Here is a 22,963-nt window from a genome sequence, read left to right on the forward strand (position 1 = left end):
AGGAGCCCTGTCTGGCTGTCCTGACCTCAGCTCATCTCCCATTAGGGGGCAGCCAGTTTACAGAGCAGCCCCTTAGAGAGGACTCGCATTTGCTCTGCAAAAGTGTTCTCATGTCAAGACCAAGTTTATGAGATTTGAAAAGAAGTATGGGTGTCCACTTCGCCGAGGGCTGGCTCCAGGAGGGAGCGGCCCCCTCAGGCAGGAAGATGCTGGGAGGCCGAGCAGGCGGCCAGCCTACTTGGTGGTAGGGAGCAGCCCAGAATTTTCCAAGGAGAAAGCCAAGTGTGGAAGCAGCTTTCAGACACTTCTTCCAACCTCTGGGCAGCCAGGGTACATGGTGCCAGGTTCAACACTGACAAAGTGACCCAGTGGAGCATCGGAGTCAACACCCGGCCCTGGGGACCTGGCCATGGGTCAGCAACACCAGGAGAGAGGAATATCCGGAAGGGACTGCTGGGGTCCTGGGGCAGTATATGGGATGTTGCTTCTAATGAGCCCCCTGGGAAGCAGCTTTGCATGTGGAGACAGGGCTCCAGCACTTTCCTGTGTACCACTTCAAGAGGGTTGCCAAGAGTCAAGCACACAGCTACTACGGCTCCTTTGCAGCCTGTTCCATGGGAAACTTGTCTTCAAGGGAGAATGAGGCAACAGCATTGGTGGATTCTATTGGAAAGGCACCATTGTAGCAGGTAATTTGAAATACACATCCTCTGTTGTCCTTAGAGTGGTGGAGATGTGAGCTCGGGTCCTCCTGTGTAGAGGAAGGCATCTAACATCAGGAGAGTGAGTCCATCCATATGCACAGCATCTTGGTTCCAGGACACTAAACTCCAAAGACTTCTTCCAAAACTGATGTCTCTTCCTGGTTCCTTGGCTCTGCTGGTTCCAATCAGTGGATTACAAGCATCTATCTTTGTTTGTCTGCACTGTCCTGAGCCTTGGGGATATACCAGAGAACAGAATCCACAAACATCCCTGCCTCTGAGGATCTTGCATCTTAGTTGGGGCTGGGATTGGGAAGACAGAAAATAAACGTATTATAACATAAGTAAATTATGTAGTGTGTTACAAACGGAAAGCTGCTACAGGGGACCAAAGTGGAGCTGGAGGGGAGTGGACAGCCAGGGGCACTGGGAACAGGGGAGGAGACAGGGTGTGTACTGAATAAGAGAGGCATTCTGAAATCCGCATCTCAGAACGGAGCAAGCATGATTTACCAGGGCCCCAGGTTCTAGGCTCCAAAATCCACCTGCCTGCAGGACAAGCTTTACCAGCCAGGGAACATGAAGCTATCCTGCAGATGAAGCTGTGTCCACTCCGCTTCCCTACCTGCCTGTCTGTATCCTGCCTGTCTGGTCTGCATCTTGTCCCTCCTTTGCTGGGATCAGCCCCACATTGCATTCCATTGTGGTCTGAAGACTTTCCCAGCTCCTCCTTGCTCCAGGCGAGCTTCCTCTCACTGGAGTTGCTGCTGAGAAACTCCTTGCTCTCCTAATCCCCTTTGGACATCTGCTTTCTGGGAACTCCATGAGAAGGAAGAGGAGTAATTCAACAGCGGAGCCAGGCATGGAGCAGAGGCTTATTTAAACCAGCGCCATCAGGTTCTCTGCTTGGGTTGGTAGGTGCTGGCTGGCCACTCTGTGCTCCGTATTCACCGACAGATCCTTTCTGTCACCTCTGAAGTGTCTGTCCCACTTAATCCCTCCGTGCCAATCCTGCTGCCATATCCCACAAGTGTCGTGTTGATCCAATAGATCACTGCCCTGAAGGCACCCTCCTCTCCCACACCCAGGCCACCCCGGCTGCTCAGGTCCTTAGCACACCTCGGCTTCTCTGCCCCTCCTCCTCCCGACTGTAGGTCACCCTAAGGTGCATACACACATGCCCTACAAGCTGTGTGGCCACAAGTGGGACACAGCCATCATGGGCCCTGGGAGAGTCCCTGGGAACACCCTTTAGATTATTACATTCTTTTTTTTTTTTTTTTTTTTTTTTTTTCCAGAGACAGGGTTTCTCTGTGCAGCTTTGCACCTTTCCTGGAACTCACTCTGTAGCCCAGGCTGGGCTCGAACTCAGAGATCTGCGTGCCTATCTGTGCAGACCCAGCTACTGGCATCCTCTAAGTATGCCACCCAAGCTCCCTTTCTGGCCTTTGATTCTTATTAGTTTACTAGAAACTCTCCCGCAGAGGCCAGGAAACATGCTGTAGGCCTCCGGTCCCTCTTCCCTTCTCTGTAATATTATTTCCTGCCTGTGAGGGGCCATGAGGATTAATCAAGCTGATCACTACTATTACTCTAGAATGATTGACTAATCCTACTGAGACCTTGAATCCGGCTAATGATAACAGAACAGCAAAACTCAAGCTTCAAGCTTGCAAACCCTGTCCCTGCTGCCAAGCCCTGCAGGCCTGGCAGTACATGTTGCTCCTCTGTGCTACAGTATTCCCATCTGCTCCATGTGGAGAACCATGGTGCCAACACTCTCCAGCCTGTCACCAAGGCTGAGTTCATAATTCGAAGCTCTTACCACGGTACAGGCGCAGGCAAGCACTCTGTGTTGACTGGCCGGTGAGTAGTCGTCTTGTTTACCTTTTGCTAATTGTTAGAACCACAAGCTGGCTCCAGCGTCGCCCAGCAAACACTTACTAAGGGGTACACTGCCCATGGCCTTGGGAAGCTTGTTTGCAGCTTTGCATCCTGAAAGAACTTGAAACTTGCAGCTGAAATCAGGAGCTGCAAGAACAAAACAGGACGAGTGTATGTCAGTCTCACATTCAACAGCTTGGACATTTGGCTATACTGACTCTTCTTTCTAATTTCTCCTCTCCTCTTCTCCCCTCCTCCTTCCCTTTTGTTTTGTTGAGGTGGGGTCTCCTGTAGCCTAGCCTGGCCTTGAACTATATAGTCAAAGCTGGTCTTGAGCCCTTGGTTTTCTTTTCTCCTTCCCTCCAAGTGCTGGGGTTACGGATATCACCTGCTCACGCTCTCAACATCATGAGCCATTGCTTTTTTTTAATGCACAAACATGAGTTTCTCAACCTCAGAGATTCTCCTTAGTAACCATAATCCAGTTGCCAAGCTGAAGAATTGAACACTGACATGTTTTATCTCATCTATCATTCCTGTTCACCTTGCTCCACAGTCCCAATTATTTCTCATATCACTGTCCTCCAGTTCCACTCAGATTAAAGAACTATATCTAGTTGTTCTGTGTACTTAGGAACTTTTAATTCAGCCACCAACCAGGTCCTGTCCCTATTATTTGCAGGAAGAGAAAGGTATACTAGAGAGACCCATGTATTGTATGTCTAAATGCATAAATAATAGTTTTAAAAATCAACTGTTAATCTGTTTTCTACTCTTACTTACCTTGACAATGTGCCCTCACAATGGCCTGGAATCCCATGTTTGAATGTAGCATTCTTGAACTCTGTGCTCAAATTGATAGTGTAGGGACAGCAGGCTCCTGTCTTTGACCTGTAGCTGCTTCTCCTGGCCAACACAGGGGGCCTTATCTGCACACCTATGGAAATCCCAGTCCGCATTCCCAAGGGCCATCCCGATTACCAGCAGCATGGCCCTCAGTGTGGGCTCTGAGGTACCTATACCAGTGACATGATATGTCACCGGGATTGGCACCAAGGGATTAAGTGGAGCAGACAGAAGCTTCAGAGATCTCAGGAGCCCCCACACATGAAAGGAACTGAAGAGACCCTAGAAATGAGTTCTTGGGTCCTCTAGGGCTAAAAATGCTGGTTGCTATGTCTTTGTAGCATGACCTGGAAGAACAGGAGGGCTCAAGATGGGCATGGCCTTTAGTTTCCCAGGCTATGCCCCAAGGAATAGAGTGCAGTTTGAAGGGACCAAAGGAAGATGGTTATACTTGGGTCCAGAACAAGGGTCTTCTAGCCTGGGTGTTGTGATTCCCTATTTTTCAAGGGCCTCGGGCTAATGAAGAATACAGAAACAGCTATCCTCCATGAGTCCAGTGCTTAGGTTATGAATGAGCCCGTAGTATAACCACATTCTCAGAAGAGCCTCCTCCTTCCTCTGACTTCAGAGTCTTTGCTTCCCCCTAAAGACATCGCCCTAGTTACTTTACTGGGAATATTTGTGTGTATGTCATTGACCTCTTAAACATGCCTTGAGATCAGGATTCAGGCCTGTTGCCTCTGAGTTTCTTAGCACTTAGCACACAGTCCATCTGAGTAGATCATCATAACAAGGGTAGTGAATGAGTGGACAAATGCATGCTTATTTCCCAGAGGGCGGATGAGAGCAGAGACGGCTGGATGAGTGGACGGTTAGTTAGCTAGATGTATCAGTACGCTGGATGGGCAGGTTATGTGATGGTTTATACCAGCTGCCAACATAAGATCTGTAATCACCCAGGAGGCAAATCTCTGGGCTGTCTGTAAGAGAGGAGGGTCTAGGTTCTAGGTTGGGTTAACTAAACTGGGAAACCCCACCCCCGCAATGGCGAAGTGGGATCCTTGACTGACTAAATGGGAGAAAGTGAGCAAACACTAGAATTCATCTTTTTCTGCTTCCTGATTTTAGACACACGATGTGAGCAGCTGCCTCATACTCCTGTGGCCATGACTTCCCATCATGACTGACTGTATCCCCTCAAATTGTGAGACAAAAGAAACCCTTTGTTCCTTGCTTAAGTTGCTTTTGTTATAGCAATGAGAAAAGTAAGCAGTACAACATATGTCTGTATGTATTTATGGGCTGGGTAGGTGGTGGATGGATGGGTGGATGGACAGGTAAATGGTGGGTGATGGACAGGTAGATGGTGGATGGATGGACAGGTAGATGGTGGATGGATGGACAGGTAGATGGTGAGTGGATGGACAGGTAGATGGTGGGTGGATGGACAGGTAGATGGTGGGTGGATGGACAGGTAGATGGTGGGTGGATGGACAGGTAGATGGTGGGTGGATGGACAGGTAGATGGTGGATGATGGACAGGTAGATGGTGGATGATGGACAGGTAGATGGTGGGTGGATGGGCAGGTAAATGATGGGTGATGGACAGATAGATGGTGGGTGATGGACATTCTTACCTTTCCTGAACAGCAGGCAGTTTTAGGGACTGGTAAGAGCTGATAGTTTTAGGGAAAAAAAAAAAACCTTGAAATGGCTCTGGGACTCCACACCAGAGAATATGAAGAGCAGAGCTGGCAAAAGAATCAAATGTCCTTGTCTCCAAGAGCCACACACACACTTCAGCCACCAAATGAGCAGCTTCTAACCTGTTGCCGTAAAGCCCAGTCCTTGGCTCAGCATGCATAGTCTACCGCTGTTGTCCCCTGTCACCTGTACACTGAGTCTCACGTCTTCAGCTTGACAAGGGCTGGAGGACTCATGCCTGTCACATGTGCCCCAAACCTGCCACAAGCCTGGGAACAGATGCTGCTCAGTCCCACTGACTGAGATGTGGAGTCAGCCAGGTGGCAGCACTCTGAGATGCTCTGAAATTGAGTCACCAACAAGTTATCTCTCCAAGTTTCCCAGAGAAACCTCTTGCCATGTGCCTAAGAATTACAGTACCCAAAAAAGAAATAAAGGGGGGGGGGATTCTCATTAGCTATCCCTGCTGTCCCAGATTTCAGCAAAAACTTAGGGCATAAAAGCCAGCCTTCCACATGTGCCCAAACGATTCACAGATTCCAAACAGCAAGAAAGGCTGGGAACTGGCCACATGCAATAAATTAAAAAGAGAAGAAGAAAGAAAGAAAAAAAAAAGAAGAAAGACAAAGAAGATTAATTGCCTATGGAAATTAAAGATAATCGGAGTGCCGTGATCGTACGCACCAGTGGGGAAAGGTTTTCAGAAATGCCACATTAGTGTCTCAGAGAGCTGGGATGAGGCTCTTGCCGTGACAGCAAAGTGCTGGATCATGTGGCCAGTAACTCGGATGCTGGGAAGGTCTAATAATAGTCCTGTTCTTGCTGCCTTTGCACATTTGAGCATCAAAATGACCCCACCAAGGACTGCCCTGGGGAGGCTGGCACACAGCCAGAGACTCTCACGGTAGATTTATTGTGCTTACAGGGCTTTTTAGCTGCTGGGGAGAACCCATGGGCCTGGGGACAAGGGGGTGGTCAGGATGCTGGCCTAGAGACAGAGCAAGAGAAAGCTAAAGGCAATGAACACACTCCCAGACTTCTCTCAACCCTCTTGGATCTCTGGGCCAGGTCCCGCCCTGCTCTTCTGCTGGGCCTGGCAGCCAGCTCTCCACAGAGCAAATAGGACAGGAAGCCACAGCAGGTCTGCAGCTGGGTGCAGAACCGGGCCCCGGGAGGCCTGGAGTAGGAGGAAATTTGTTTTGGATGTGGGACCCAGATTGGGGGTGGGGGAAGATAAGAAGATACCCTGATTTAACTGGAAAGGAGCGGCCGTCCTGAGCTGCAAGTGTGGAACTTCCCTCATTCCAACTGCCAAAGCCGCCTCTGCTTCCTCAGCAAGGCGGCCGCAGGACATGGCACCAACGTACCTTCCAGGCCAGCCGTCCAGGAATGCCAGGACTCCATCGATAGACCTGTGGTCTGTCACAGCCTGTCCAGTTTGGCAGCAGCAAGCCACATGAGGCTACTGAACACTTGAAAGGTGGTTTGTCCAGCTTGAGACGGACTGTGAATGTAAAACATTGAATTTCAAAGAGCTATGGTGGGGGAAAAAGAACACACAGTGTCCCATTAGTAACTATCACAGCAGTTACTTATGGAGGTGACAAGATTTGCACTTGTGGATTAAATTGAAGATACAAAAGAACCATTCCATCATTTCTTTGGACTTTCCTCCACGTGGTGATTAAAAACTAAACACTGCACATGTGGAGTCCTGTTGGCAGCTCGGGATCATAATCTAATTTAGCATCTTCACCTCCAGGTTGCCATGATACCATGCAGTTCAGTGGGAGCCCAAGTGGCAGGACAGCCTTAAAAGGACAAAGGGCTCTCAAACATTGCTACAAACCAGTCTCCTGTCAAGCTCTCTCATGTGTGTTCACATGCCTATGTACATGTGCACACATGCTTATGGGGATCAGAGGAAAATATAAGGTGTCTTCCTCACTCATTCTCCGTGTGTGTGTGTGTGTGTGTGTGTGTGTGTGTGTGTGTGTGTGTGTGCGTGTGTGCATGTGCGCGCGCACGGGTGCCTGATGAGGTGGAAAGAAGGCATTGGATCCCCTGGAACTAGAATTACAGAATTCTAGAATTGTGAGCTGATGGACATAGATGCTGGGAAACGAACTCTGGTCCTCTGGAAGAGCAGCAAAGACTCACTGAGCCACCCCTCCATCCCGTCCATCTTATTTGTTGAGACAGAGCCACTGAACGTGAAGTTTGGCTCACACGGACCGGCTGGCCAGCCAGCCTCTTCCACCCTGCTGTCTCTGCCTGCCCAGTGCTGGCATTACAGGTAGGGGTCACCGCAGCTGGCTGGCAGGGGATTGAGCTCAGCTCCTCACACTTGTCTGGCAAGCGCTTAACCAGCTGAGCCATTGCCCCAGGCCCTCATGTCAAACTTGATGTGGCATCCAGAGCAGGCAACAGGGGACCCTGGCACCAGCCTCTTTTGAAGCTCCCTAGGCAATAACACTGGAGAAGCAGGAGTTTCACATGAGGCCACACCCCTTGGAGGTTCCACTCCAGGGGCTGCCAGAAGAGCAGCTCCATTGGGCAAAGCAATGGACTCAGGTAAACAGAGTGTGGTGGAGGTGGGGGGTGAGAGAGAATGGATCCATTTTGGACTTGGTTATAGCCTTGATTTGGGAAATATTCAGTATTCAGTGGATTGAGGGCATGAGCTGGGTTTGAGGCCCAAGGGTGAGAAGCAAGTTGGAGACCAGGAGGAGGTGAGGTGGATGGAGGGATAATGTTGGCAAAGCTGATGGGCAGCTCCTCTGTGTGCTTAAAAGCCAGGATTCAGGATGCCAGGCAATGGTGGCGCACACCTTTAATCCTAGCACTCAGGAGATAGAGGCAGGCGGATCTCTGTGAGTTCAAGGCCAGCCTGGTCTACATAGCAAGATCCAGGACAGGCACCAAAGAACCCTGTCTTGAAAAACAACAACAAAAAAAGCCAGAATTCAGGACTGGACTCTTGGTAAGAGGTCGAGCGGCCCAAGTCTGCCTGAAAAGCCAGTTTATGAAACGAAGTCCTGGGTCACCAGTGGGATGTGACTTGAAGACTAGGGTCCTGGAGGTTGGGGATTGAAACTGTCTGTCCCTCTTGGCGTCAGTAACCAGGTTTCTGGCCTTCCATTTTCTCCATGCCTTTGAAGCACAGAGAATTGCAAGGGCTGGAGGAGTCGTCTCAGGCCACAGTTCAGAGTGTTGGGATTAGGAAGGAAGCGAACTACAAAGTAAACAGTGATAGTTTGTAGACTTTCTGTCTCATTTTGCTTTGTTTTGGTATTTTCTTTTCTTAGTTGTCTTTTGCTTGCATATTTTGGATTCTGTTTTGGTGGGGGTTTGTGTGTGTGTGTGTGTGTGTGTGTGTGTGTGTGTGTGTGTGTGTGTGTGTTTCTATTGTTGTTATTGTTTGCTTGTTTGTTTTTGCTTGTCTGTTGAGAGAGAGAAAGAGCGTAGAGAAAGGGAGAGGACATGGAGTTGGGTAGGGGGAAGTCGGGAGGAGCTGGAGGAAGGGAAAAATTGAGATCAGAATATGCTGTATGAAAAAATATTTTTTCAATTGAAAACGGAATAGGAGGGAAATAAATGGCACCATAATAAATTAAGGGGGCTGAGACAGGGGCCATCTATGGACCATGTGAATCTGTATTTTCCCTTTGTCAACCATGGATGGAGCCAGCCACATTATCCCAGGGCCTGGTAGTGAAAGCTGTAATCCAAGCACTCAGGGAGGGTATGGTGGCAGGAACTTGGGGGTCACAGTGTGTCCATAGTCAGGAAGCAAAAAAAAAAAAAAAATGAATGCTTGTGCTCATCTCACTTCCACCATTTATGTGGGCTAGGATCCCAGCCTAGAGGATGGTGGCACCGGCCTAAGGGATGGTGGCACCCACAGTAGGCAGGTCTTTGCACCTCAATTACCCAGTCAAGGCAATCTTCTCCAGGAAAGCTCAAAGGCTCATCTTACAGGCAATTTCAGACCCCATCAAGTTGACAATTTAGATAAACCCTCGTATCCAGATATTCATGTTCATGCAGCAACAGGATGAAGGGAATAGAGGTGAATCTGAGCCCTAAGGAAGGGCTTCTGTGGTACTAGTGCACCAGTTTATTTTGTTACCATGAAGTGACCCTTCAAAGAACATTTCTGGCAAAGGTGACAGTGACAAGGGAGAACTCAGATGTCACTTCTGGCTGGGTCTTTCAAATTAACCCTATTCTAGAGTCGTGGCTACTTTCATGTTCGTCAGCCCAGGAAGCACATGTTTACCCACGTGAGAGTTGGTATAGCATGAAAACTGTAGCCTGGGTTCAAATCCTGACTGCCGCTGGGTGACTCTGGACTCGGTGCTGCATCTCTCTACGTCTTGATTTCCTCATCTGTAAAAGAGGATCAACAATCATGCTGACCTCACAGGATGTCACGTCAATCTGCCTGGCCACGTTAGTCCAGTTTTCACCACTGTCGTCAAATACTCAAGGCTGGTAGTGATGCCCCGTGGACCAGCACTTGCCCAGCATGCACAAGGTCCTGGGTTGGAACAGCAGCATTGTTGCCAGTTCTGGGCATTCGGGAGCAAGCTGTTGACATCGGCTCGGCTCTGGTGAGGGCCCATTTAGCTGTACCATACGGTGGGCTGCATTACAGTGAGAAGGCACACAATGGGAGCCATCTTTTGATAAAAGAGGAGGCTGGGAGGTAGGGGAGGAGTCAGCCTCGTTCCGCTATAACAACTCACTCTCAAGGGGACTGTCTAAGGTCCCATCATTTCTTTTGCGGGCCGTGCCTCCTCATAACCTAACCACCTTTTGCCAGGCCTCACTTCTTGAGGTCTCCGTCACCTCAACAGGACTACACGGCAGACCAAACTTCCCACACAGGAGCCCTCGGAAGACAAACCACATCCAAAGAGAAGAATGTCAAAAAAAAAAGCTCCCTGTTCTTTTTGTCAGTCTGATGCTAGGCCAGAGAGAGGGGCCAGGCTGATGGGCGGAAAGACTTCTTATGGGCGAGGGACTGCAAGCTGTACCCTTCTGCCAAGGGCCTGCTTCCCCTGCCCTGACTGGCTGCCTCTTCATTCTTCAGGCCTGCGGCAAGCCTTCCTGAAACACAGCTCCAAGCGTCTATGGTGGTCAGTGTTGGGGAATGTGAATGATCAGTACGTTTCTGGAACCTTCTTTGACAAGAGCCAGGCTCGCCCAGCAAGTGTGTGGAAGTGACGGACCAGTGACTTAAATGAAGAGATGCTCCGCCTTCCTCGTGAAGGAGGAAAGAAAGAATCCTGTTAGATAATCCAACTCACCTCTCAGATGAGGAAGACACAAAAGTCTGGGGACAACCTCACCGTCCATGGAGAACCAGCCGGTGTTGCAGGAGGAGCCTGGCAAAGCCACCTGGGCCACACGGGCCACTAAAGAGAAAAGGGGGAACCGTGTACCGGGGCATTGGCTCATAAATCGCATGCCGCAGTCATGACAACAGAGTGCTAACCAAGTAAAAAAAGCAAGAGGGGTGTGGGGTGTGGCTCAACAGTACCGAGCTTGCCCAGCACGTGCAAGGCCTGGGGATTCATCCCCAGCACTGAGAAAGAGGTTGGGGGTGGGGTGGGGTGGGGGGCTGTGTGAGTATGAATGGAATGCCTTTGAAGTGCCCCCACCAAATCAGAGCTGTGGTCTCCACCTCTGGGGAGGGAGCTCCACCCAGGGTGTGTGCGGGCTCTTGGTACCTCTTGGGTTTCTCCTTTGAAAACTCTGTCTCCTTGCACTGGGTGGCAGGGTGAGAGCAGCTGCAAGCATTTATGTGCAGCGCTCGAGTCCCAGAACAAGCAGAGGCAGAGTTCAACCTACGAAATCCGAAGGGTTTTTTGGCCAACAAATTCACTGTGACCCAAAGCCTATTAACACACATCGAAATCAGCCTGTAGTTTGGCAAGGGAGGTATGGAAGCTCTTCCCTAGGGGCCACATGGAAAGTTCTAGTTAAACCCTCACCCAGTCGTTATGAAGCCAGCTTCTGAACCAAGTTGGGTGGAGACATGAAATAAGATCTCAGTTGGTTTCCAAATGGGAGCGGGGCTGGAGCTGGAGCATTCCGAGGGGTCAGCCACCAAACCTGCCGGGATGTCACGGGGCTCCACTGACCCCCGGGGACTCACCAGGGAGAGTCTCTTAAGTCGTGAAACTGGTGTGACTGTGAAGCTTATCGCTAGCTCGGTCTCCCCTGTCAGACAAAACCCCACACCCACCCTCTGACCCAAGTCCTTACCGCAGGAGCTGTCCCAGCCTGGAACTAAGCCAAGCCTGGGACAGCACAAGGGGCGAATTCCAAGCCAGGGGTCTGGCACCCTGCCTGATCCGGAGCTGGACCACCCTCCAGGATGATCCTGTGAAGAGGTTCAGCAGGTAATGGTACTTGCCACTAAGCCGGATGACCAGAGTGCAGTCCCCAGGACTGACGTGGAAGAAGAAGAGAATCCCTAAACGACGGCAAGTCATCCTAAGATCTACACACCTGGGAATAAATGTAATCGATTTTTTAAAAAAGAGGAAACCTTTATCCCATGTCCACGTAGGCTGCTCTGGTTAAAAGCCCAGGGGCTTCACAAAGCAAAAACAAGGAGACTTGAGAGTGGGAAGAGGCCTTAGTCGGGGGCTGGGTCGGCTTGGTGGAGGCGAGAGAAGGGTAAGAAGGTGGAGCCAGGGGGGAGTGTGACCGGGATGTATCATAACCATGTATAAAGTTGTCAACGAATGCATTTCTTCTAAAAGGAAAAGTTTAGGCAGAAGAAATTCAACAGTGTTTGTGTGAGCACGAAAGTGTTCCAGAAGGGTCAGAGCGCCGAGCCTGCGCAGGCGCAGGCGCAGGCTGCCGGCAGATACAGCAGCAGGCGGGAAATGACTTGACTGCCGACAATCATCCATTTGCCAAGTGTGGTTTGTTCCCCTGGAAAGACTCCAGCTGGAAGTTCTGGGGAGGTTTCTGATTGGTTAAACCCAAGTGTCCGCTCATTTCCACTGGACCTCAGTTTACTTACTCCAAGTCCACGGCACCGGGGCCAGGGAAGCCTAATGGTCTCTCAAGTCAACTTTTAAAAAAGTCCCCCAAGAATGGATTCCTCGAAGTCCACAAGGAAGGGAGCCGGGGTTTGCTCAGCACTGCCATGCTCCCAGGTACAGGTTACCTTCAGTGGTGTGTGAAGGGAGTGATTATCAAATATCTTTGTCTTTGGGGGCCACAGCGTCCATATCAGGGTGTCCTTCTGAAGGGTGTGGCCTTCCCTTGACTCTAGCAACCTTGGACTGAGGACAGGTGGGTAAGAAGTTTAAAAAAAAAATGACCTCAAGGTTTTTGTTTTTGTTTGAGACAGGGTCTCACTATGTAGCCCTGGCTGGCCTCAAACTCACAGAGATCCTCCTCCTGCCTCTACCTCCTGATAGCCGGCATTAAGTCACGCACCGGCATATCCAATGTCTCCCGGGTCGTAAGTCTAGTGGAGAGGGTGGTGGGGTGCCAGCCTGGCAGCTGGGGGAGGGGCAGGCTTACTGGGGCTGGAGAGAAGTGGGAGATGGGAAATGGGGTACCCCAAACCCCAGCCCTTGGATTCCAATAGTAAGGCTCTGCCATGTTAGTAGGGACAAGGGAAGACACCCCGCAAAAATCAGGACAGTGAGAGGCAGCTGCCTCAACAAGCATGGACTGAGCCCTGCCTAAGAAGGGGTGAGTATGTTGCCGCACTCACCACAGTATGGGAGCTCAGGAGGCAAGAGCAAGCCCCTCCCCTGCACTGTGCTTCCTGTCTTCCCCAACCTTTCCCTGCCTCCTGTGCTGATTGCCCCAAAATAAGGAGCCAAGGAGGATACAGAAAAGCCCAGATCAGTAATCCCTGGGCGGACAACACCAGGCCTTGTGGTCTGTACCCACAAATAGTGTAAAAACACCCTCTTGCAGAAGAGCGAGAGAACTCATCAAAGCCCAGTGCAATCGGGATGAGCTTAAGAAAGATTTTATGACTATAAAATGATTAGTGGCTTGCCTAGTGACCAAGAGGGGGAACGCTGGAGTCAGACAGCATGGGATCAAATATACCCGTGCCTCAGCCTCCACATCTGTAAAATGGGATCGTGGGGATTACATGAGCTACTATTTGGTAAGCAATAAGACAGCATGGGCATTGGTGCTAAATGTTGGCTACAGCCACCAGACAACACACAGCCACTCCTGAGTGTGACGCCAGACAGAGGCTTAGAAAGATGACTCCCACATGACTGCAAGGCTACCTCTCACCAGCTCAACATATGGGGAGCATGGGATGGGACGGGATGACAAGTGACTAGCGAGAGGCCCTACTTCCCCTCCCCCCTTTTATCCCCATGCTCCTAGGACTCCAGTTACTACGGGGGACTTCCAAGAGCCTCAGTCACTTTAACCCAGTGTTGGGATGTAGGTGGAGTTGTGGTAACCTGTGTCCACCAGCACTGGGTGGGAGCAGAAAGAATGAGCCCTGCCAGAAAAAGTCTCTGGCCTCCCCACCTTCCAGCAGGACCGGGTCCCAAATAGCAGCCTTTTCTGAGGGAAGTGAAAACACCAACCAGCCGGTATCCCCAGCACAGCCCTGCTGGAATACAAACTCAGCCTCAGAAAAGCCGCTGGCCCTGTGTGGGGAAGAACTCATAAGAGCCAGAGCAAGCCGGGGTTGGGGTGAAGGAAGGAGCTGCATTATCCATTGGTCAAAGGGCACGTGTAGAGGAGGAGGGATGGAAGAAGCTTCGGGAAGAGAGAGAAAGTGAGGCTTGGCATCAGCACTAACCTTCACTGCAGCCGGTACCAACCCCGCCAGCGACGGGAGAGCGGCCGCGGGGCAAGGACCTCAAAAGTCCCGGCACTGAAGCCAAACTTGAGTGCCGAGACCCAGGTCCTGCCCCAGAGCTGGGAAACAGTACCTCCTCATCCCTGGCTGCAGGCTATGGAATTCCTGGGCTCATCCTCTGGGCCTCTCCCCAGCCCAATCCAGAAACACTGTGACAAATCAGCCCTACACCCCCAGGGTCTTGCTGTGAACGCAATCCACATGGAAGGCCTGGGCTGCAGCTGCCTGTGAGGGCTGCCTGGTGGCACTTGAGGATTGGGGATTTAATGATCAGTGTCCTGTTCCCATCAGCTTGCTGCCTCTCTGGTGATAGGATGGGGAAGACTCGTCCGTCAGGATCCAAGACGTTGAGTGAAGAGATCACACACTCTACACGTGGCCTGGCCACAGGCGGGAGGCTTTTGCCTGCTTCTCGGGGCCTGTGGAAGATGGCAGCCCTGCGTGGTCGCAGCACAAAGCAGGATGACAGTGAGTCTCCCGCCACCAGAGCTTCATTTCCATGTGCGCCACAGGACTCTGGATCTCCGAATGCTGGCTGGTGGAGGGGGAGGAGGGAAGAGGAGGGAAGAGGAGGGAAGAGGAGGGAAGAGGAGGGCTCCATCTCTTTCTCCCACCCTGCTCCGGTTGTCTGTCCCCTGCTCTGGCTGAGCCCATCCTGTCGCTGTGCAATATATTGCCCCTGCAGGTCAACCTGGGACATCCCCATCACTCCCGCCTTGATGTTGAGGAATCTGGATGAGACAGGCATGTCTAAGTGCCACTGGGACCCGAGAGGACAGCCGGCTGGGCGCCTTGAGAAGAGTGCTGATCTATGGGTAATTACACAGGACTTCTAAAGAGACAGCTTCGAATGCCCCAGCTCTGGGGCAGAAAGAACCCCTGGTGTAAGAAACCAATGTGGGGCTCAGCATCTGCAATGGTGGGTGTGGCCTGAGATGGTCATAGGCTCCCTCTATGGACTTCAGTCATTGCCACAGGCTCCTCAGGGCAACACAGCCATGTGGCTGAAAAACGCATCAATAGTTCCCTGGCTTCCTAAACAATGGCATTACCAAACACTCTTTATTTTAAAATAATTATAACTTCAGAGACAGTTACTAAACCAGTGCAGAGGGGCCCAGGGACTCTCTCCCTCAGTGTCACATTTATATTTAAAGACAGGGTCAGTCTCATGTAGCCCAGGCTAGACTTGAACTCATCACCTCACTGTATAGCCAAGGATGGTCCTGAATCCCAGATCTTCCTGCCTCCGGCTGTCTTCCAAAGTGCTGGGATTACAGGTGTGAACCACCACACCGGCTCCCAGTGTCAACATCTTACTGAATGCTGACTGAAACACACTAACCTAGGACATTGGCACTGGACACACCACAGGCTTTACTCAGAGGCCAATGGTGACATTTTCGTGGTCTCCTGAAACAGCCTTCAAATACCGCACCACCAGGCTGTCAGCACCATTCCTGAGAGTGCTTTGGCACCCACGTTTATCAATGGTTGTGTAGGTGATCTCCCCTGCACTGTCTGTACCTGGCCACAGTCTGCTCCTCTCCCCTCAACTCAGAGGGACGCTGAGGAGACGGGACTACAGAAGTAACGGGAAACACCAAAGCAGCCAGGCGCAGGGCCATGTGCTCTTACCCACGGTAGACAGGTCAGGTCCTTCTAGGGGCATAGTGCGCAGGGGAAGGTGGGATGCTGAGCCTCTTCCTCAGGAAGCATCCTCAGTCGGCGCCATCCCATTTAGGGTGATGCAGAGCCCAGTTTTATCATCTGTAAAGTGGGGCAATAACAAAGTCCATTTCATCGGGGGGGGGGGGGGAACGTCCATTTCCTCCTTGTTAAGAGAATTTAATGAGTTGATAGCTTTAAAAAACTTGGAATATGCCTGCTGCATAGTAAGTCTGCTGTGTTTGATAAATTAATAATAAGGACAAAACACCTACAAGTGATATTTCAAGTGAGCAGAGCTCAAGCTAATGCTTTTCCAAATAGCCTGGAGTGAACAGGCTTTGGGGAAGCATGAGGGTCTTTGATCGAGCATTTAATTTATACAAGGAAGACTTTTGCATGTGAAATTGATTTAATATGCAAATAACTGAGGCTGATTGAAGACTCTAACCACATGCTTCAAATAGCAGTTGTTTTTTAGAACAGCCACCAGCCCCTCCACGGCATTGCTGGTGAGTTGGGTTTGTGAGTGTGTGTGTGAGTGTGAGTGTGTGTGTGTGTGTGTGTGTGTGTGTGTGTGTGTGTATGTGTGTTCCCCCTTCCTCATTGGTAAGTAGTACCTCACGTGCCAGTCTACACACAGCCACATCCCAAGACTGTGGTTGGATTTAGACATCTATGACTGAAGGTCCCCAACTTCACAATGGTCCAACTTCCAATGCTTGGACTTTACCACTAAACAGAAATTGTATACATAGCGCTGTTCTGGGTTTCATTTTCATCCTCCTCCCGCGTGCCACTGCACCTGCCTGGTGGTACTAAATGCATTTTTGCTTTGCACTGGTCCTTTCAGTGGCTTCAGCAGGATGCAGTGCTGTTGTATGTCAAGGAGAATTTGAACTCTCTCATTGTTAAGGACCCTGCAGGGCTTGCAAGACACATAGGCAAGATCTTGTTGGAGAAGCGTGTGCGTGCGTGCGTGCGTGCGTGCGTGCGTGCGTGCGTGCGTGCGTGTGTGTGCTCATGCTACAGTCATGTGCACCATTCCTGGCTGTTTGCATCATGCTGAAGATCTGGACTCAGATCCTCGTGCTCACACAGCAAGCGCTTCCCTGACGGAGCCGTCTCTCCAGTCCTAGAGCTACAGTTGTAACCAGCTCGTCCGTCAGGGAGTCTGGTACACATATGGCTCTCAGGTATGCTGTATGGGTTTGGGGACAGACTGGAGGGGATGGGCTTCGAAGGAATCAACTTCAGATGGTCAAGACTTCAGAAAGTCTTGAAGCAGAGTAAAAGTGGGGATGGATACAGAAGAGAGAAAAGCCCGAAGTTGAGGCAGCTATTTAGATATAAAGAGAAACCCGGTGCTCAGGAAGTAGAGGCAGGTCAATGGATCTCTGTGAGTTCAAGGCCAGCCTTGTCTATATAGAGAATTCCAGGCCAGCCAAGGCTACATAGTGAGACAATTAAAATAAAAACAAATAACAAAACCGAAAAGAAATGGCATATTGCCACATATGACAGCATGAATAAACCTGGAAAACACTCTGCCAAGGGAAAGAAGCCATCACAGAAGGCCATGTTTTGCTTAAGGCTGTTTATATAAAATATCCAGAAAGAAAAAAAATCCATAGAGACAAAATGTTCAATGGTGGTTATCAGGGGACTTTGGAGAGGAGGACTGGTGATAACTAACTGATTAGCTAGAAGACTAGGGATAACTAACTGGTTAGCTGGAGGACGAGGGATAAGTAATTGGTTGGCTAAAGAACTGGGAATAACTAATTGGTTAGCCAGAGGGCTAGGGATAACTAACTGGTTAGTCAGAGACTGGGGATAACTAGCTGGTTATAACTAAGACAAATGTGTAGTATGTGTGTTTTCGCAGAAAGAAAGAATGGTGACCAATGTGCATGTGCACTGTCCCATCCTTATAATGAGTCCCTAGAAAATGCAGTTGGCAATGCCACCTAAACCTGCTGCACCAAGACTCAAATATACCATTTTACTCAGAACCTCTGTGGGGAGATTTTGCCTCCAATAACCCAGGAGCAGAGATTCCTGAGGAGTAAGTACACAGGCCACACCACAGGATGCTCTCAGAGGGTACACAGGCTCTGTTCCAGCTGCCAGGGGGGAGGCCCAGCATCCCTGCCGTTCCCTCTCTTGTTGTTCCTGGCAGGAGAAGGCAGGAGGTGGGAAGGAATAACTCACTCTTTGAGGCCTTCCTGGGCATCGATGCTCTGGGCTGTCGCAAAGAGGAAAAGAGCGTCCTGGGCAGCAGTGCCAAGCTGGAAGTCTTCAGGATGTGGCTCACCGCACTGGAGCTCCAACCCAGAGAGCAGGGAGAACAGCACAGCAGAACCCATCCCCAAACGAGATGCAGGCTCAGGAAACCATGCAGAGGCCTGGCCTCTCTCTCGGCCTCAGCTCCCCTGGCAGAGCTCAGCTGCCCACACATCTGCCAAGACAAACAGCTCAGGGCTTTCAAAGGAGCTCTCTGGGCAGAGCCTTGTAGGCTGGGCAGAGTTCCTGGGCCCACCTGAGGGTACAAGGACTCTACTCACTGCAGAGAGAGGTAGCGTTCTGATTGCTGTTTCCGAAGCCCAGCGTCTTCAGGAAGGAATTCTGTCTGGTGGGAATATTAGGTTAGTTGCTGGCCCCGAGGGACAAGAATATGAGGAAGCTTGGTAGAGAGCGAGCAAGCGGGTGTGTCAAACTCAGTGGAGAGAGGAGACTCTGGCCCGGCCTTCCGCTGGGCTATCTCTTGGAAAGGAATGGCTAAGGAGGCATATGAGAACTCCCAAAATCAGGAACTGCCATGGAGCAGTCAGCAGAAAGCAAACTCCCTGGATGTGGAAGGAATTGTCACTTGGGGTTTCCTGAGCCCCCCTCCAGAAGGTCACTTGTTAAAAGCTGCCATGGTGGCATGTCCTTCTTCTGCCCCAAATCAAGGAAATCCTGGCTGGGTATTTCTCCCTTTTGAAGTTCTCAGGCACCAAGCTGAGTGGCATGGTTTGACCTGAACTCATTCATGCATTCAGTGGTGTGTGTGTGTGTGTGTGTGTGTGTGTGTGTGTGTGTGTGTGTGTGTATGTGTGTGTGTGTATGTGTGTGCGTGCGCGCCTAGTTCCAAATCTTGCATCAGGCCCAGTATGACCTAAGTAAGACATTATCTAAGTATCTGTTGAGCAAAGAACTAGAGTTTTGTCCACATAATCCAATTTGTATGGGAAAGCACATATATGGGAGGATAATTATATGACATAAATAATACAGTAACAAGGAGTCTATGATTAAGCGTGAAAGCATACAGAGACGGAACAAGCATGCGGAAAAGAATGGAGCTGTGGGCAACAGAAGCAGCTTGGTGGAAAGTCTGACTTGAAGGGCGTTGGAGTCAGTGTGTGAGGACCGGATGGGAGTGGCAGGGATGGACGTTACACGGCACACGAGGGAGGCTAGAGCAGGAAGAGTGACAGGTATGGAGAGTGTGAAGGCCCACAAAGGTTCCCCAGTGGATCCCAGCTTGTTTTGCCCAGCAGGGCTGCATTAGAGGATGGATTGATGACCATGTGCATGGTTACCAGGTGATTGGAAGGGTCTGCACTTGGCTGTGCTAGGGGAGGTCTTTTGCTCCACCCCTTGGCATTCCTATAAAAGGCCCTTTAGAAAATACAGGAGGGTCCAGTGGATAAGGATCCAGGCCCCCCTGAGGCTATCCTGTGTTTCTATCTGTTTCTCTCCCCTCTATCTGTCTACCTAATATCTCTTATCCTTCTCTCCTCAAGAGCACCCTGGGGAAAAAGTCGGGCGGCTCTCCCACAGGAGAGGAAGGGAGGGAAGGAGAATTACCAAGCCGGTAGAAGAGTGTATGTTACCATGGAAGAAAGGGGGCCACACTGGCTGAGGTTCATTCATCACAAGGAAAGAAAAATGGGCTCTGAGTAGGAGGAGCCCAGCCCAGGTGATGGCAGTGACCTTTGGACAGGCTAGAGTCCCTTGAGAATCTGCCGGGAACCGAGAGCTTTCACATAAATTGTGCAGATGGTCTCAAGGCTTGCTACCCTAACGCCCATCCATTGCTCCCAGGGTCCAAGAGCCCCCAGCTAAGAAACACCCTTGTAAACCAAACTGGATTCACCCTCCCTGATTTTCCTTTCTTTCTTTCTTTCTTTCTTTCTTTCTTTCTTTCTTTCTTTCTTTCTTTCTTTCTTTCTTTCTTTCTTTGTTTCTTTGTTTCTTTCTTTCCTTCTTTCCTTCTTTCCTTCTTCCTTCCTTTCTTCCTTTCTTCCTTTCTTTCTTTCCTTCCTTCCTTCCTTCCTTCCTTCCTTCCTTCCTTCCTTCCTTCCTTCCTTCCTTCCTTTTTTAGATAGTGTCTCACTGTAAAACCAAGTTGGCCTCAAACTCTCCCATCTTCCATGTCTCTCTTCCCAGAGTGCTAGGATCACAGGGGTGTAAATACCATACCTAAGCAGGGTTCTTCAGAGTTTCAAGAGAGGTTTCCCACATGGGCTGAAAGAGAAAGTGCCATGGTTCAGCTTCGCTCTGAACCTGCATGAGAAGGCTCTCAATGGCAGCAGCTAGCTGCACCGTGACAGCATGCTGGTCCGCAGAACCATGGCTTGGAACCAAAGACACCAAGACTATGTTGGCTGATGACCTGCAACACAGAACTGAGGAGAGCACTTGCTGTGTGGAACTGAGGAAGAGCACTGCGCCTTCACGATAGGAAGATGTGGGAAGAGCCGCCCGGCGCCCGCCTTTCCCAGCCACCTGCGTCGTTGCCTCTCACTTCGACTTCAGACCTTACCTGAGCTCAAAATGGACCCGAGAAGTTCCTACGTCACTAGAGACTCCTGGGCCCCACAGGTTCCTGCAAGCAGACGAGTGATGTGTTTTTACAAGGGGCCCTAGCTCCTCACGTCAGGAGGTCCTCATTCACAGTGACAAATAGAGCACGTGTGCAAACCTGAACTTCTTGTCACCCTGGACATGTTTGCTGCATTCCTTCTCCCTTGAAATATGTGGATGAATAGAAGTCTTGGCCCTGAAAAAAAGTGAGCTGTGTGTTTTTTAAAAGGTAAAACCATTGAACACATTTTCCTTTTATTATTAAATCAATGCCAGTCTAGGTAAACACATTTTTTTTTTCAAATATGATACGTGCTTTCTCCTTGCATACTCAGAAAATATCTATGGGTCTGTAGCTATTATTTAATGTGTATCCCCACGTGGTTGATGGTACTGGGAAAAAACTGAGTCGTGCCCCAGCCCATTAACTAACATGAAAAGGCTTGCCCTAGATTTTAACGTTAGAAGATTTGTATCTAAGCTTATGAAATAAATGTGAAAAGACCAATAAACTACAGTTACAGAGAGAGAGAGAGAGAGAGAGAGAGAGAGAGAGAGAGAGAGAGAGAGAGAGAGAGAGAGAACAAGTAGGTTGTGGCTTGCATGTTTGCATGTGTTTGTGCACATGTGTGTGGAGGCCAGAAGAGGTTGACATCAGCCTTCTTCCTCAGTTTCTCTCCACCTTTGTTTTTGAACTTAAAACACACCAATTTGTCTAGCTGGCCAGCCAGCCTCAGGGATCCTCTGGTGTCCACTTCCCCAACACAGGGATTACAGGAGCATGCTGCCAGCCCTGGCTTTCCAGTGGGTGGTTGTGTGCCAGCACCTCACAGACTGAGCCCCATCTCCAGAGTGCTTGCTCTTTCTTAGGCTCTGAATATTCCCCTTGTCTTTTGCTGCAGAGATTTGGGGGCATCTCATCACACGGAGAAAGAGAAACTCCTACAGGATCTCCAGCCATCAGCAAGAACTTGTTTTAGTTCATGGTTAAGAGAGCCTATAGAGGGCTGGAGAGATGGCTCAGTGGTTAAGAGCACGTAAATAAGACTGCTCTTCCAGAGATCCTGAGTTCAATTCCCAGCAACCACATGGTGGCTCACAACCATCTGGAATGAGATCTGGTGCCCTCCTCTGGCCTGCAGGGACACATGCAGACAGAACACTGTATATGTAATAAATAAATAAATCTTTAAAAAAAAAAAAAAAAGAGAGCCTATAGAGCCAGGCGATGGTGGTGCGCACCTTTAATCCCAGCACTCGGGAGGCGGAGGCAGGCGGATCTCTGTAAGTTCGAGGCCAGCCTGGGCTACAGAGAGAGTTCCAGGACAGCCAGGGTTGCACAAAAGCCCTGGGTTGGTGCTGTGTGGGGAACTTGGGGAACCTTTGGGAGGTGGAGCCTCGCTGCAGAAAGTCCATCCTTGGGTGTAGGCTTTGGGTGTTTATGGTCTCGCTTTCTGTTCTCTCTCTGCTCTCTGCTGGCATTTGCAGACGCCAGCTCTCAGCTTTTGGCTTCTGCCATCCTGCCTAAAGCTTGCTGCCATACTTCCCATGATGAACTCTAATCCCTCTAGAAGATTAAGCCAAAATAAACTGTTTTTCCATAAAAATGAAAAAAGAAGAAAAAAAAAAAGAAAGCCTATGGGATCTTACCCCTCATGGGCTGCTGAGAAGGGGTCTCTGCACCTGGGAGCCACAGAAAGTCATATCAAGAGGGTACCAGGGTCTCTAGCCTTTTGGAAAAGCTTCCCATTAGGCCACAGGATCCACCCAGCACTTCAAGGAGAAGATGTAAAGATAGCTTTTAAGAGAAAAATCCCTCTCACTTAGGACATGGGCAAAATAGGCTCACACAGCTGGGTTCATGGCGGGTGCATCTGCTTTCTCATACAAATTATTCAGGCAGCAAAGCATTGTGTAGAGGAGGCAGGAGGCCTTTGAAGTCAGCTGTGTTTCCTGGATGGCTTCGGTTCTCCCAGGCAGCTGATTTTCACATATCCATCTTCTGGTTCTAACTTGGCCTCCCCTGAGCTGAACAGAGGCTCTACCTCGTTGTTCATTAACCAGGAGGAATGCATATGGGCCTTCAGGGCTTTCAAGAACTCTGCCATTGTAGGGCAGCTGATTTATGGTCCTGCATTTACAGCTCCAACATGGTCCAGCTTGTCCAAAGAAAGGGAGGTCAGCCCTTATGTTCTGATTAACAAAGACATGGCAACCCAGCAGCACTGAGGGCTGCTGCACTCTAGGAGAACTGGGAACAGCAAACCTGAGCTCTGCAGGTGCAGGAACCCCAAGACAATGCTGCTTCTTTGAGGGTATCTATCCCCAAGTGCGGGCTGGAGACCTGTTGGTGGTGTGTGCAGACTGGGGGCCCATTGGTGGTGGTGTGTGCAGACTGGGGGCCCATTGGTGGTGTGTGCAGACT

The sequence above is a fragment of the Peromyscus maniculatus genome, chromosome 1, assembly GCF_049852395.1.
Source record: "Peromyscus maniculatus bairdii isolate BWxNUB_F1_BW_parent chromosome 1, HU_Pman_BW_mat_3.1, whole genome shotgun sequence".
NCBI classification, from domain to species: Eukaryota; Metazoa; Chordata; class Mammalia; order Rodentia; family Cricetidae; genus Peromyscus; species Peromyscus maniculatus.